Genomic DNA, 15,799 nt, shown 5'->3' with positions numbered 1-15,799 from the left:
TGCTCCTCTGTTCTCTGCGGAACACAGCGCATAGGCGGCAGGTTCATATAATTTTTGGTGGGGCCCAAAATGGTGGTGTCCCCCCCCCCCCACTCTCACCCTGTAAGCTGATATAAAATGAAGCTACAATGCGTCAGCACCACAAGATTACAAGGGTCAATTAAAAGTGGAAAGTCAGAAGCAGCACTTGCCTATTAATACCTAATATACGGTATTAAATGTTGTTGCACCTGTTGTGACAAAGTGGGAATGTTCTTAATGTTTTCTCTGAATACTGTGTGGGTGCCTCAGTTTCCCCTGCAAAGTGCCAACTGACGGTGTTGGGGACAAAGAGATCAGGTGGCCTCCTTGTCCGGAAGAGACACAAAGGCCAGATGAGGGAGTGTCAGTTTGGAGCTGGCTGGGGAAATCGGGACAGGCCCAGAACTTGGGTCTGGGCTCCCCACCCCCCAAGATGGACCTGACTGAGGGGTCCTGTTTTCTGTATTTACAAGCTCTGTTTTAGACTGTATCCCTGTCATCTAATAAACCTTCTGTTTTACTGTCTGGCTGAGAGTCACATCTGACTGTGGAGTTGGGGTGCAGGGACCTCTGGTTGCCCCAGGACCTGCCTGGGCAGACTCGCTGCGGAAAGTGCACAGTGTGGAAGGGCATGCTGAATGCTCCGAGGTCAGACCCAGGAAGGTGTAAGCTTCTTGCCCTGGAGACAGTATGCTCAGAGAGGAGGCTCCCCCAGAGTCCTGACTGGCTTTGTATGGAGTTGTTCCAAAGCATCCCAGCATCCCCTTCCACACCATGCACTTCCCGGAAGTCTGCACAGGCACTGACACTCCCTCCTCTGGCCTTTGTCTCTTTTCCAAGCATTAGGAGGCCACCTGATCTCTTTGTTCTCCAACACCTTCAGTTGGCACCTTGCAGGAGAGTGGCCCAGGCCATCAGTTGCCTGGAGACAGGGTGTCAGCCATTCTCTGTGCAGACAGCATCACACTGGCCCTCTAGGGCTTTACAACAATCACACCCCCTTATCCCACCATCTAGAGCCTTAAGAAATGCATTGGGGAAACTGAGGCACACAGACAGTATTCAGAGAAAACACCTGTATACGACCAGTTACATACTTTGAAGGGTGTAAAATAATCAAATATTGTGCTAAATACAATGATACTCCAAACTGACCACCAAATTTAAGTTGCATGTTTTTCCCCTCAGGTGAGGGTTCTGGGGTGGGGCTGGGGATAAGGGGTTCACAGTGCAGGAGTGTGCTCGGTGCTGGGGGTGCAGGCTTTGGAGTGAGGCAGGGCTGAGGATGAAGAACTTGGGGTGCAGACAGGCTGCCCCAGGGCTAGGGCCAGAGAGGACTCCCCATCACCACCACTGGCAGCAGCAAGCTCCAGGGGAGGCTCCCCTCCTGCCCCCCACGGCACACACACTCTGCACATGCTCCTAGAGCCCCTCTCAGGTCCAGAAAGCTCACTCCCCTCCCCTATGATGGGTACTGGGGGGGGCACAGGTGGCCTTCCATGTTGCCCCTCACCATAACTTCACTGTGGATGGGGGATGGGGCTGCCCCTTGCCCAGCATGGGGCAGAAGTGGGGTAGGCAGGGTGGTGGCTGGCTATGGGGTGGGGGAGCAGGGTGTCATAAAATTCACCCACGCCCCAGCTGCTCAAGTCTAGGAAGCCTCCCTCTCCCATCCCTCCTGTGGCGGGTGGGTTGGTGGGTGCTGGGGGAGGGGGCATTGCCTTCACATGTGGCTTCCTGCCTCCCCTGTGCAGCCTGCTGTGCCTCACTGGGGGGCTGGGACTGGGACTGGGGCTGGGGCAGGGGGGGAATCATAGGGTCAAACACTCAAACATAATAAAAAATCATAGGGTCAAACACTCACGGAAGTCCCAACTGCTGCTAAGGTGAATGATGTCTGTCTCCTGGCCCGTTTGTGTCTCCTCCAGGTAAGGGCGGGAGGGGAGGTCCCCTCCCCCTCCTGAGTGCTTCAGCAATCGTTAGCACATTCCTCTTATGTTAATGCTTAGCACATTCCTCTTATGTTAATGCTGCAGCCCTTAGGCTACCGGCAGCAGCAGCAAAGGAGCGAGAGAGAGAGAGACATGCTGTGTGCTCTCTTTACATTCAAGCAGGGAAACTCTGGGGAGGGGGAAAAATCTAATATTTCCAAATATTGGTGGAGCAGAGCCCCTGATTATGAATATTCCTGGGGCTTTAGCTCCAAGAGCCCATATAAGTTGGCGCCCATGGGCAGCGGGATTATCTCCAGGGCTGTAACAAAACACAAGCTAGCAGAGGGGGGGAAGGGATTTCCTGCAGGATCTATTCCCAGTGCAGCTCCCAAGCTGTGCCCTGGCGAGCTGTGCCCAGGGGATTTAGATGCTTTATGTAAGGGGACTGTTGCCCCCTTACTAACATTCAGTGGGGGGTTTGGTTGCTAGCTCCCAGCACTAAAAAGGGAGGGGTCGATGGGAAATCAGGAACCTGAGACTGACAGTCCCCAGGAACAATGTGGAGAGGCCAGTGCTCCAGGTCAGCCTGATTGACAGGGCGGGCAGGCTATTCAAGGAGTCAGGAGGCCAGGGGGGTCCCGTCCTCCCTGTGAGCTGGAATTGTCTGAGTCACATGGAGTGGGGCCGAGCTAAGGAGAGAGCAGGGGGCCCAAGCTGAGCTGATGGTAGCAGAGCTGCAGCCCCAAAACCAGAGCACAGCCCAGAGAGAGCAGCCCTGCCCTGGGAGCAGAGCTGTAACAACTGGAGCCAGAGAGGCCAGACAAGCAGCCCAGGGAGCTGAAGGCAGAGCAGCAGCAGAAGCCGTGCTGAGGCAGAGCGGAGCTGGAGCAGTCCGGAGCTGGGTGCGGTGAGCAGCTGGGGAGAGCGAGGGAGACCCCGGGCAGTGGGCCCAGCACAGGGAGACGCCTCAGCCAAGAGGCCCTGCAGGCCAGACTTGGAGGGGGATCGTAACCCTGACAGGGCGGGGGTGATGCTGGGGAGAAGGGTCCTGCCACCCAGAGCCTGAGAGTGTGTGGCCACCGCCAGAGCAAGTGTCCAACCTGCAGCGTCCCTGCAGCACAGCCAGGGCCTGAGGAGGCGGCCTGGGACCTACAAGGAACAGACTGTGAAGTGCCCTGATGTCCAGAGACACTTTTTGTGATGGTCCCTGCCACAGAGCGGGGTGATGTGTTTTCCTTTAACCTTTCCCATTTTTTCTTATTTTTTAAATGTTATTGTTAATTAAATAACTTGTATTTGCTTTAAATTGTATGGTGTGATCAGTGGGTCAGGGAGGTGCGCAAAGAGAGGGACACCCTAGCCCCTGTCCTAGGTGATCACAGCAGGGTTGGGGGGGCCGAGTCCCCCAGGAATCCTGGGCCCAGCCTTGTTGGGGTTACGAGGACTCTGCCAGACAGGAGAGTGGCAGGGGAGTCCTCAAGGGCAGGGAGGCCTCTGGGTAAAGGAAGTGGGAGCGAGGACTCAGATCCTTTTGCCAGCCCACTTCACCGGGGTAGTGCAGAAACCAGGAAAGTTCCCCACAATAGCAGGACCATTCCCCCACTTATATCTAGCTACAGTACCAGGCACGTAGGAGGATTTCCCCTTCTGAGTCATGGAAGCAGGAATTGACTTTTCCTTTCCAGATTTAGCTAATGTTCAGAAAGGGAATCTAGCACCTGCCTTCCAGATTTGAACACCTCAAAATTCAGGAGTGCTCAAGGTCAATTTGGGCAGCTGTTACTTCATTTCTCCCAAATCAAAAATACTGATCCACTGTCATTTGCTGTAGAAAAAGTAGGATAAAATTGAGCAAGAAATGCTTCCCAGGGGTTATTAGGACTGGAATTGCTATTTTCAACAGCCATTGCCATTTTTTCTAGTTTTGTTTGTTTGAAAGGAAAACAGTGATATTGCACTGGCAAATTCCCCATAGAAACAAACAATAATAAAGGCACCTCAACTGTTCCTCATTTATGGAGGACAGTCTTATAATATGCATCCAGGTATCCTCCAATCACACAAGCTGAAAATTGTTCCATTTTACTGCAGTTCCGTAACCATATGGGAACCAATCCTGTCTGTGTTCTGTGCACATCCAAAATTCCTGCTGAATGACCCATCCTGGGAGCGAGTTACCAGTGACCCAGGGCTGGGGTGGAAGGAGGGTGCAGGTCGGGGGGAGCACCCAGGCCTGGGGCAGCAGGGGGTGTGTGGGTTGGGGAGCATTGGTGGGGGGGAAGGAGAGAGCCCAGATCTGGGGCAGCACAGGATGTGGGGGGGAGCCCAGGGCTGTAATGGCAGGGGGGTGTGGGTTGGGGGGGGGATGCAGGTGTGGGGAGGCCCAGAGCTGCGGCGGCAGTGGGTGCAGGTTGGGGGGAGCCTAGGGCTCGGGCAGCAGGAGGGTGTGAGGGGGAGCCCAGGGCTGGGATGGGGGCAGCCAATTTTTTTTTGCTTAGGGCAGCAAAAAACCTAGAGCCGACCCTGCCTCCACGCACTGTGAAGTAGGTAGGAGCGGATCATTATTATCCCTACTTGAAAGAGGGAGAAGCTGAGGCTGAGAAAGGAGAATTGACTTGTCTTATGTCACACAGCCAGTCAGTGGCAGAGTTGGGAATAGGACCCAAGAGCCCTGATTTTCAAACTAACCCTCGGATCTTGAATTTCAGACACTGAATGACCTGAATAAAGTGCTCTCAGATGAGCTCCAGACCAACAACAGTGACAGTAATTATTCAGCGAGTATTTGAGGAGAACTGCAACGTTAGAGAGAATCATGAACTGCTCAGAGACCATTAATGTAGAGAAGCAGCAAAATTCATCAAACATAGAACTGGTTCTGACTTATTTCCTTGGTCTTAAAAGAGAACAACAAGAACCTGAGTCTCCTCCCTGTCAACAACCCCCTGCTCAGCCAATCAGGGTAGAGACTGAGGACGGGAGGCTGAGGGTTCTCACCAGAGAGCCCAAAGGATCGCCCAGGTCATTGGTGGGGATCACTGCCCGAGCTCTATTTCAGCCCCACATTTTTGGGTGGACCTCCCACAGTGGGAGCTGCAGAGCACTCCCCCGCAACACACACACACACCCCTCTCCTGCTGTTGGGAGGTGAACAGGAGAAAGGACAAAAGAAGCAAAAGACAAAGAGAAAGGAGGGAGGGATGGATGGAGGAAAAGATGAAACAAAAAGAACAAACCCCAATGTCCCAAGTGATTCTAAGGGACAAAATCCCAGGTGCACAATAAAATTCTGCCTCCTTAAGCTCGAGTTTTCCATGCCCAGAATTCAACTGTCACCAGATGGATCAGACTGAACAGGTTTCAAACTTCGAGGAGGCTCTTACCTTCTAAACAGGGACGGCTGTTTTCTAGTAAAATCACTACAAGGGAAGGAGAAAACTCGAAAGAGGTTCCTCCTGGCGCTCACGTCCGTGAACCCAAATACTCTCTCAGTCCTCAAAGAGAGACCTGGAGAAGGAGACTTGCTGCAGCAAAGCCACAGGGGTCTCTGAGGTTTCCCTGGCCCCTTGCCCCTGTCCTGCCTGGCTGATGTCAGCATCCCTCTGTGAGGTCACCACCCCCCCACCACCTTGGACCAATAGGCTGAGGTCCTGCCAAAGGCCTTTGTGATGTCACTGCCACACCCCTCCCTTGCTGTGCCAATGTCCTGCCCCTGGCCAGGCACTTTGCAGGTTTGAGCTACTCCCTGTGGATCACCCCACTCAAGGAGCGTTCGTTCTAGGCAGCAAGCCGGCTAGACAGGGAAACAGCAGACGCTGCTCCCAAAGCTACACTCGGTTTTTCAGAAATTAGTCGACTTTATGGCCAGAAGAGACCATTAGAGCATCTAATCTGACCCCCTGCATATCACAGGCCTCCTGCAGGACACAATAGTGAGTTTATTACGCAGGGTCCACCCCTCCCTCACTGTGAATAGTACATGAACCAGCCTTGTAATGGAGCTGAGATTTCCCAAGAACTTCAAGCAAAATACACCAGTTTAATAAAACAGATTTATGAACTACGGAAAAATGGAGTTTTAAGGATTATAAGTGGTAGGCATAAAAGATCAAAGTAAGTTACCATGGAAATTAAAGATAAATTCACAATCTAAACTTTACACCTGATTACACTAGGCCGTAGTTCGGTTATGCCACAGGAAGGCTTAATGCTCGAGCTGCAGTGCATGCTGGGCAGGCTCTAGGCCGGGCTCCCCATGGCAGGAGAGAAGAAGACGACTCGGCCCCTGGAGGGGCAGGCTGAGGCTTCCTGGATCCCATTTGCTCACAGCCAGTGCCCTGCCCCCACTCCCAAGTCATTAATGGCTCCCCCAGGTCAGCCAGAATGCAGCAGCGGTTTTCACTCCACCAAGTCCACTTACGGCTTACAGGCAACTCCCAGACCCACCATCTCGGCCAGAAAGGAGCCCACTCAGCCTCGCCATTGCTGCTTTTCCTTCCCCCCAGAACCCCGCTTCTCCTGGGCTGCAAGGAGCCACCCCTGGGATGCCAACAGGCAGGCACAGGATTCTGCCTCCCAGCAGCCAACCGCACCTCCCCCGGCTTTGCACAACGAATGGTGATGCTCTACTAACCCCATTTAGCCGCAATGATGTGCTTACTTTCTGCCCTGCCTTTCTCAGCTTGACTTTCGTCTTTTGCCCCATTCCTGCCTCACTTCCTCCTTTGGCAAGTCACGCAGAGGAGGCCAGCAGGAGGAGCCGGCCTCCACCGGCCAACCTCCCAGGGCAGAGGAGGCCAAGCCACAAGCCTCCAAAAGGTGACACGCCGCACTCCTCTAGGTTCTCCAGCCTGACGCCAAGGTGCTTTCTCCACTGCTGTCAGCACCCTCTGTCATGCAGGGGTTGGAGTTATCCCACGGACAGGCCAATAGGAGAAGGAGGAGGCCTTCCTGAACAGCAAGGGGATCTGGGAAAAGGAAGCCAGCATGTTTCTGCCTGGTTTTGAACCAGGGACCTTTTGCGTGTTAAGCAAACGTGATAATCACTACACTACAGAAACTCCATCTGCTTGGCTCTTGCTCACCCTGGCACAGACCAATGGACAAACCTGGAGAAAGTGGTGACAGACTTGGGGCCCAGCAGCCCAACGGAAGGCAGTGGACAGAGCCACCCTTCGCCTTGAAGCTCCAGCTCATTAAACCACATCTTCAGTCGCTGATATCCAATGAGAGACCAACATCGCTTGCTATTTTAGCACTTGGAAATGCCATTGGTCAGTCACTGGATCTCTGTAATGCTGTTACAGAACAAATGAACATAGAATCTCAGTGTGACATTCTATACCTTTGGGGGAGCGGCTGTAACCCCCATAATCCTCATTTTCATATCATCGTGATCTTACATATAGAGCATGACTTGTAAGGTATCAGGGAAAGGATATGATCTGCTGAAAGTCACTTCTCTACCCATAGATGTAGACCATTCATGCATATGAAGTCATGAGAATTGTGCAGTGTGGTTGTCACTGTGCTGCAAGGTGGGGGAGTCAGCCAAATATTAGCTCCCCAGTGGCAACAGCAAGGAAAGTAACCAACACCCGGACAGGGTGTCAAACATCCCATCGACAGCCATTGTCCAGCAAGGGAGCTACAATGCAACGACTCACCTGCATGAGGACACCCCAGGGGAATTGCTCAGACTTGCTTGGAGAGACGCAGTGATGCTCACCTGACTCTGAAGGGGTGGGGGGGGGCAAAGCCATGAGGGAAGAAAGGACATGATAAAAGGAGAGACATTTGCCAGGCTTTATCTCTCTCTGCCACCTGCGTCTACAGACACCCCCACACCAAGCAACTGAAGAGCCGATGAAAGGGGAGAGCCTGGCTGAAAAGCCACCAGCCAGCCTGTGGTGAGAAGCATCTAAGTTTGTAAGGGTACTGAAAGGGTTAAGATCAGCTTAGAATTAAAAGCAATGAGGAGTCCGGTGGCATCTTAAGGACTAACAGATTTATTTGGGCATAAGCGTTCGTGGGTAAAAAGCCCACTTCTTCAGATGCATGGAGTGAAAATTGCAGATAGAGGCATAAATATAGATTGGAACATGAAGTGATGGGAGTTACCGTACAAGGGGAGAACCAGTGTTGAAAGCTAATTCAGTCAGGGTGGATGTGGTCCTCTCCCCATGATTGATGGGGAGGTGTCAATACCAAGAGAGGGAAAATTGCTTTTGTTGTGAGCCAGCTACTCCCAGTCCTTATTCAAGCTCAAATTAATGGTGTTAAGTTTGCAAATCAATTGTAACTCTGCAATTTCTCTTTGAAGTCTGTTTCTGAAGTTTTTTTGAATGGCTACTTTGAATTGTTGGGTGTGAATGTGTAAATATGTTATTGACTATACAAGTCCCATATGGTCTCATGCTCTGGATTCCTGGTTTTCACCCAGGTGGCCTGGGTTCAATTCCCAGTGTGGGAACAATGCAGAGCTTTTGCTCAGAGGGGAGGCAGGAAATGAAAGGAATGGGAAGGGATCCTGCCAGCAGGGGAGTTGGACAGTGTTGGGAGGGGACCCCAGAAGTGGGGGTGGGGCAGTGGTCTGGGGGGAGATGAGGGAAGGATCCCAGCTCTGTGGGAAGTTGACGTTCTGGAGAGCACAGGCCTGGCATGGGGGATGGGAAGAGTGAGTGTGTCCCTCTAAACTCACCACCAGCAGACTAGGCAGGCTTGGAAGAATTACATATTTGTTGGTAAATGTCAATTTCTGTGTAAACACACGACCCAATGGCAAAATCTTTCCATCGATAATAATCAAAATTGACAGATGGGCAAAGTAAGAAACATGCTGCTTGAGAACTTATCCTATTCTAATCCTCTAGGGTTCCCTTTTGCCTTAGGCACCACCACGTGGGCATTTCATATCCCTCCTCATTTTCACACAGACACACAATTTCCTTTGCACAGATCCATGAACAGCAAAACCTCCCTGTGTCTCTTGTCTGAGCCAGGGCATTCGATTCCACTGAAGCCTTCTCTCATGCAATGGCAATGGTCAGAGAGAGGGAATGCATCCACCTTCCCCCTGGCAGTGAGATATTCACTCTCCTCTTCATGCTGCTGTTGTTATTCCATGAGTCATCAAGGATGGAATAAAAAGCTGAGTTTACTCCAGGGTGAGGAAAGAAAGGAGCCACCAACGCCCTCAAAAATCTCAATGCCCAGAGAAAACCTGCCTCTGTTATTGGACTCCCAGAGGTGCTGGTAATACAATGGGAAAAGGGACTGTCTGAATTGCCAAGGCAGGGAATGAACAATCTACAGCAACATCATTAACCACAAACACACACTAATCATGCTCCAGCCAGTAGAGAAATGGGCAGGAATTCTTGCTGTTCAGCCATGGCCACACGTACAGAGCTGCACAGCAGTGAGTGTGCTGGGGAAGCTGGTCTGAGCAAACAATTTGTAATGACCCTTCAGTGAGAACAGAACCAGAGTGTAGAAAGGCCCCTCTGTTAACTGGTTGTGGCTGAGGCCTTAGGTAGCTGGGCTAGAAAACCATGGGTGTCTTTCTGCAAAGGTTTGATCCTTGCCAGCTAGGCAAGGCTGGTGTGTAGTGTCTCCATGGCTGTACTGTCAGTGTCTGATCACAACAGTGCCACAGGGAGCCAGGCCTAGACATATTCAGAGGCTAAGGCCAGGTCAATGTTTCAAACAGTGAGTCTATGCTGCTGCAGCTCAGTAATGGAGATGCTCTGTGCCAGGGTTTCTCAAACGTCCTTTCACTGCAACCTCCTTCTGCCAAAATAACTTAATACGTAGCCCTGGAAAGACGGACCAAGCCCCTCCACTCGGGGGGGGGGGAGTGCCAAAGACTGAACCGCAGTGGGGGGAGGGCAAAACCAAAGCCTGAGGGATTCAGCCCTGGGTGGGGGGGGCTCAGACTTTTGGCTTCAGCCCCAGGACCCAACAAGTCTAATGCCAGCCCTGGTGACCCCATTAAAACAGGGTCACGACCCACTTTGCGGTCCTGACCCACAGCTTGAGAACCACTGCTCCATGCTGCGGGGGGAGAGTTTTCCCATTGGTGTAGTCAATCCACTTCCCCAGGAGGTGGCAGCTCTGCCATGGGGAGAAGCTATGTCAGTGGGGGTGCAAGCTGTGGTGTTTACCACATTTAAGAAGTTTAATCAAACCCCATTTTTAAAACCACCTGTGGTCTGGGAATGGCAAAGGAGCTTGATGAAGCAGGGTCTGTCCTTCAAAGTCCTGGAGATCATGATTCCATACTCCTGTTGCACTGGGGGTACAGCTCAGTGGTAGAGTGTTTGATTGCAGATCAAGTGGTCCTTTGTTCAAACCCAGGTGCCCTCTTAAAAGAAAAACATTTTCATTTCCATTCTCCATTATGTTCAGGAGCTCCACCATACGAGGATGCTTGAAATGAATGTGAACACTCAACATTTCGCTGTCCAAATGCCTAAAAACCTAGCAAACCTGTCCATCAGCTGAAATCAGTTCCAATCCTCTAAGTGTCTAGTTTATGTTTTCATCAATTAAACAAAGGGATCATTCCCTGAAGCAGAGCACAAGTTTGAAATACAGGCAGCATAGAGCCAATATTCATAATGTCAACTACAAAAAATGATATACATCTAGAGATAGCATCATTATAATCAGCCAATCAGAATCCTCTCCATAGACCCCTTACACGACCACTTCTCTGTAATATTGGCTGCAAATATAGAACAGTGGTCGCAATGGTGATCTATACAGTTACAGATTATGTCAATAATGTCACAGGAGGTGACACAGCAGCAGTGAGACTGATACTGGAATAATGCCTTCAGCTTTGGTGTCCTCGTTTGAAAAAGATGTTGTGAAACTGGAGCTGGGGCAGCAAAGAGCCACCAAATGTTGTGAGGTCTGGAGGAAAATGCCTTCTAGTGAGCTATTGAAAGAGCTCAACCTGTTTAGCTTATCAAAAGAAGATTGAAAGGTGACTTCACTGAAGTGTTGAAGTGCCTTAATGGAGAGAAAAGATTGGATATTAAAGGACTCTTTAAAATAGCAGAGAAAGGCCTAACAAGACCCAATGGCTGGAAAGTGAAAAGAGACAAATTCATATTACAACTAAGGCACAAAAATTCAACAGCGAGGATGATTCACCATAGGAACAAGCTACCAAGGAAAGTGGTGGATTCTCCAACTCCTGATGTCGTTTAATGAAGACAAGATGCCTTTCTGGAATGTCTTTGCCTCAAAAGTAGCTCCTGTCCTACAGGAGGCCTGTGATATGCAGGGGGTCAGATTAGATGCTCTAATGGTCTCTTCTGGCCATAAAGTCGACTAATTTCTGAAAAACTGAGTGTAGCTTTGGGAGCAGCGTCTGATGTTTCCCTGTCTAGCCGGCTTGCTGCCTAGAACGAACGCTCCTTGAGTGGGGGATCCACAGGGAGTAGCTCAAACCTGCAAAGTGCCTGGCCAGGGGCAGGACATTGGCACAGCAAGGGAGGGGTGTGGCAGTGACATCACAAAGGCCTTTTGCAGGACCTCAGCCTATTGGTCAAAGGTGGTGGGGAGGTGGTGACCTCACAGAGAGATGCTGACATCAGCCAGGCAGGACAGGGGCGAGGGGCCAGGGAAACCTCAGAGACCCCTGTGGCTTTGCTCCAGCAAGTCTCCTTCTCCAGGTCTCTCTTTGAGGACTGAGGGAGTATTCGGGTTCACGGACGTGAGCGCTAGGAGGAACCTCTTTCGAGTTTTCTCCTTCCCTTGTAGTGATTTTACTAGAAAACAGCCGTCCCTGTTTAGAAGGTAAGAGCCTCCTGGAGTTTTGAAACCTGTTCAGTCTGATCCAGCTGGTGAAAGTTGAATTCTAGGCATGGAAAACACGAGCTTAAGGAGGCAGAATTTTATTCCGCACCTGGGATTTTGTCCCTTAGAATCACTGGGGAGATTAGGGTTTCTCCTTTTTGTTTCACGTTTTCCTCCATCCATCCCTCCCTCCTTTCTCTTTGTCTCTTGCTTCTTTTGTCCTTTTTCCTGTTCTCCCAACACCAGGAGGTAGGGGTGTGTGTGTGTGTTGCGGGGGAGTGCTCTGCAGCTCCCACTGTGGGAGGTCCACCCAAAAATGTGGGGCTGAAATAGAGCTCGGGCAGTGATCCCCACCAGTGACCTGGGCCATCCTTTGGGTTCTCTGGTGAGAACCCTCAGCCTCCCGTCCTCAGTCTCTACACTGATTGGCTGAGCAGGGGGTTATTGACAGGGAGGAGACTCAGGTCCTTGTTGTTCTCTTTTAAGACCAAGGAAATAAGTCAGAATCAGTTCTATGTTTGATGAATTTTGCTGCTTCTCTACATTAATGGTCTCTGAGCAGTTCATGATTCTCTCAAATGTTGCAGTTCTCCTCAAATACTTGCTGAATAATTCATGTGCACTGTTGTTGGTCTGGAGCTCATCTGTGAGCACTTTATTCAGGTCATTCAGTGTATGAAATTCAAGATCCGATGGTTAGATTGAAAATCAGGGCTTTTGGGTCCTATTCCCAGCTTTGCCCCTGACTGGCTGTGTGACCTAAGAGAAGTCAATTCTCCTTTCTCAGCCTGAGCTTCTCTCTCTTTCGAGTAGGGATAATAATGATCCGCTCCTACCTAACTCAACACACTCACTCTTCCCCAGCACACACACTGTCTCTCCCCAGAACACAAACAGTCTCTACCCCGCCACGCACACCGCAGTTGAAAAGCAGCTGGCAATCTAGTAAGATGCCCGTGGAACGGTGGGATAGAGAAACCTGCATCATGTGATGCTGTACCAGTCCGTGAGGCACTGCAAACCCTTCCCAAAACACCCTGCAGCCAGTTGCACAGTGGGATAGTTGCCCACAGTGCACTGCTCTCTGTTGCCATCCAAGAACTGCTAGCATGGATGTGCCCTGGTGACACAAGGGGCATAGGGAGGACATTCAATAGCTGTTTTAACTAAACACTTTAACTAAAGCAGCAATGCTGGGGGGTTGGTGGCTTCTTTGTTTCCTCACCCTGGAGTAAACTCAGCTTTTTATTCCCTTCTTGATGTTTCATGGAATAGCAACAGACGACCGAAAAAAGACGTGGACAGGGTGGGTCTCAGGGGAGGGGCAGAGAGGTTCGAGCGGTGGGCAGAGCAGGTCTCAGAGGTGGGGGCAGTGGGCAGGGCAGGTCTCAGGGGAGAGGCAGAGAGGTGTGGGTGGTGGGCAGGGTGGGTTGCAGGGACGGGTCAGAGCGGTGGCGGCTGGTGGGCAGACCTTGTGGTAGGGGGTGGAGAGGCACGAGCAGGAGGCAGGAAGGCCTTGGGGGAGGAGAGGAGCGAGCGAAAGGTGGCTCAGCAGTCCTCAGCCAAAGAGGAAGAGCGGGGGTGGGAAGTGGCCAAACAGGAGCAAGAGGGGAGCACAGGTGGGGCTTCAGAGAGAGGAGAAGGGTGGGGGGGCAGTGCCATGGTCTGGGCACCAATGGGCCCCCCACTTCCAGGGAGCTTCCAGCGCTCACACCCAGCCTCCCCAAATGCAAGAGCCATGGGCCACCTATTCTCTTCATCTTCACTAACCAAGCCCCTCCCCAAGCTATGTTGATGGGAGAAGCCCTCCTGTTGGCACAGCGCTATCTGCACCGGGGTTAGGTTGATATAACTGCGTTGCTTAGGGAGGTAAATTTTTTACACCCCTGAGTAATGTAGTTACACCGATCTAATTTTGTAGTGTAGACCTGTCCAAAGAACCTTGGGAGTAAAACTTCACCTGCTCCTCTGCTTTACTGAATCCAAACACCAGCAAAGCTTGTCAGGCCTAGATGGAGGTTGGCAGAGAGTCAGGTGTGTGCAGACATGATCCCTTCAGCAACTGTAGGCACCATGGCTTAGCTGGCTAAAACCACTGTTTTGTATACAGGAGATCCTGGGTTCAAGTTCCAATGGTACCTTACTGAGTTGCTTTTGGGGCACCTGGTATTGGCTACTGTCAGAAGACAAGATTCAGAGCTAGATGGACCTTCGGTCTAGCCTAGTGTGGTTTTTCTTATGGTTTAAATTACACTCACAGGCACTGAGGATAGAGTTACTGAAAGTTTGGGAGTTAGGAGCTGATAGGTCAGTGGTCCAGTCCCCTCACAGACGACCCCGTCCCTCTGGGACAGGGGCAGGTCTGAGCTCTCACACCAAATGCTCATTGTGGCTGCCAGAATCTGTGGGCAGCTCGTTTCGTTTATGCCGAGGGTTGAGTCCTGTTTTGTGCACCGTGTCTGAGAATGAAAATCCTAAACCGCCCTTTGAAATAACAAAAGCAGCAGGACGTGTTTCTGTCCCTGCCCCAAAGCAGACAGACCGATGGAGAAATGCCATGAGTCCAGGGTAATACTCCACTGCGGTTTTACCACTTCCACTTGCTAAACTCCCTCCCAACCTTCTGGGCTCCTGGAGCAGGGGACTGAGCCTGAGCCGAGACACGGACACTGCAACTTTACAGCCCAAGCCGCATGACCCTGATTAATGTGACACGGGCCAGTCGTGGGTGTTTCATTGCACTGGAGACGTAGCCTAATGTTATGTCTGCACTCCGATTAACACACCCAGGGCACCTGTCGCAAAGCCCGGGTCAGCTGACTCAGGGTTATGCGGCTTGGGCTGCAAGAGTATAAAATTACAGTGCAGACAGATGGTCTTGATCCCAACCTCTGAGACCCCACGAGGGGTGAGGGTTTCCAAACCCAGGCTTCAGTGTGAACAGAAATATCTGCACCACAGTTTTTAGCCTCTCAGATTTAGCTTCTTGAGCCCACGTCAGATGGTCCTGCCATCTTTATCCCAGGAGAGATGGACTCTAAGGGTACATCTCCATTGCCATGTCAGCCCAGGTGTGGCACGCTGTGCTCAAAGCAGCACCCTGGAAGTCCCATATTCACCACTCTCATATGATGATGATACGGTTTGTACAAAGTCTGCCTGGTGAGGTTTCATTTCAAAAGTCTTGGTCTGTTGAACCTTAATATTGTGTTGGATTCTGCGTGTAGCATTGGCTGGGAAGTTTTGCTCTGTGTGTGTGACTGAGGTGAGGTTGGGAAATGCCCACCACCAGCCTTTCAGGTGTGACAATGGAGGAGCCAGACTCACTGCTGGCCCATTAAAGGGATCCACACTGCCAAGGACTATCCCAGGAACCGTGTACAATGCAGACTTCTCCGAGATAGCACAGCGACAATGGACACTGCTTGCTCACATCCTAGCAAAGGTACTTCCTAGCCAGTTGGAAGAAACTATGACAGGTGGGGTAGAGACATTATGAGTTGGCCTCTCTCCCCCACAACTCAACAGCTGGAAACACACCTGGACGACAAAACTGATTCAGAAATCAGAAGAGAATAATAATAGTACATTCAAACCAAAGTCCCCAAACAGACTAGTAGTGGTTTTTCAGCAGAAAATTTTCAGTTTGTGGAATTTTGTTTTCTGTCAGACTTTGCCAAGGGAAGCAGAGAGAAAATGGTTGAGTTGCCTCCTTCAGAACAGCTTGGCCTAGCCACTAGGTCTGGTTCACTGTTGTGGCCTTGCTCAGGTTGGGGATATTTTAATTATTTGGGGAGGTCCCAGGGTGTTTGGGGCAGATTATGAGGCTGTTCCCTTTTGAGATAAAAACTAAGAAATGCAGGACTAGAGAATTTTTTTAGAAATCTGGGATTTAGACATTTTATTTGAAGCAAGTTGGGGGGAGGGGCAGCTAAGATTCTGAGAAGGTTTTTGTTTGCAAGAAGCAACATTGTTTGATCTGTCATTGTACCAAGGGGGGAGATGGTTGTCTGTAAAGGAGAACGAAGACAAAA

At 51.0% G+C, this 15,799-nt stretch overlaps 1 non-coding gene across 1 annotated transcript; it reads right to left on the bottom strand.

Moving 5' to 3' along the window:
- Positions 1–6,942: 6,942 nt before the first annotated feature.
- TRNAV-AAC lies at positions 6,943–7,015 on the bottom strand. The gene has a single exon. It is a non-coding gene; the product is annotated as a tRNA-Val (tRNA).
- Between the last annotated feature and the right edge of the window lie 8,784 nt (positions 7,016–15,799).

The sequence above is a fragment of the Mauremys mutica genome, unplaced genomic scaffold, assembly GCF_020497125.1.
Source record: "Mauremys mutica isolate MM-2020 ecotype Southern unplaced genomic scaffold, ASM2049712v1 Super-Scaffold_100036, whole genome shotgun sequence".
In the NCBI taxonomy this organism is placed as follows: Eukaryota; Metazoa; Chordata; order Testudines; family Geoemydidae; genus Mauremys; species Mauremys mutica.
The sequence above is the reverse complement of the archived record's forward strand: the minus strand, read 5'-3'. Positions and strand labels throughout refer to the sequence as shown.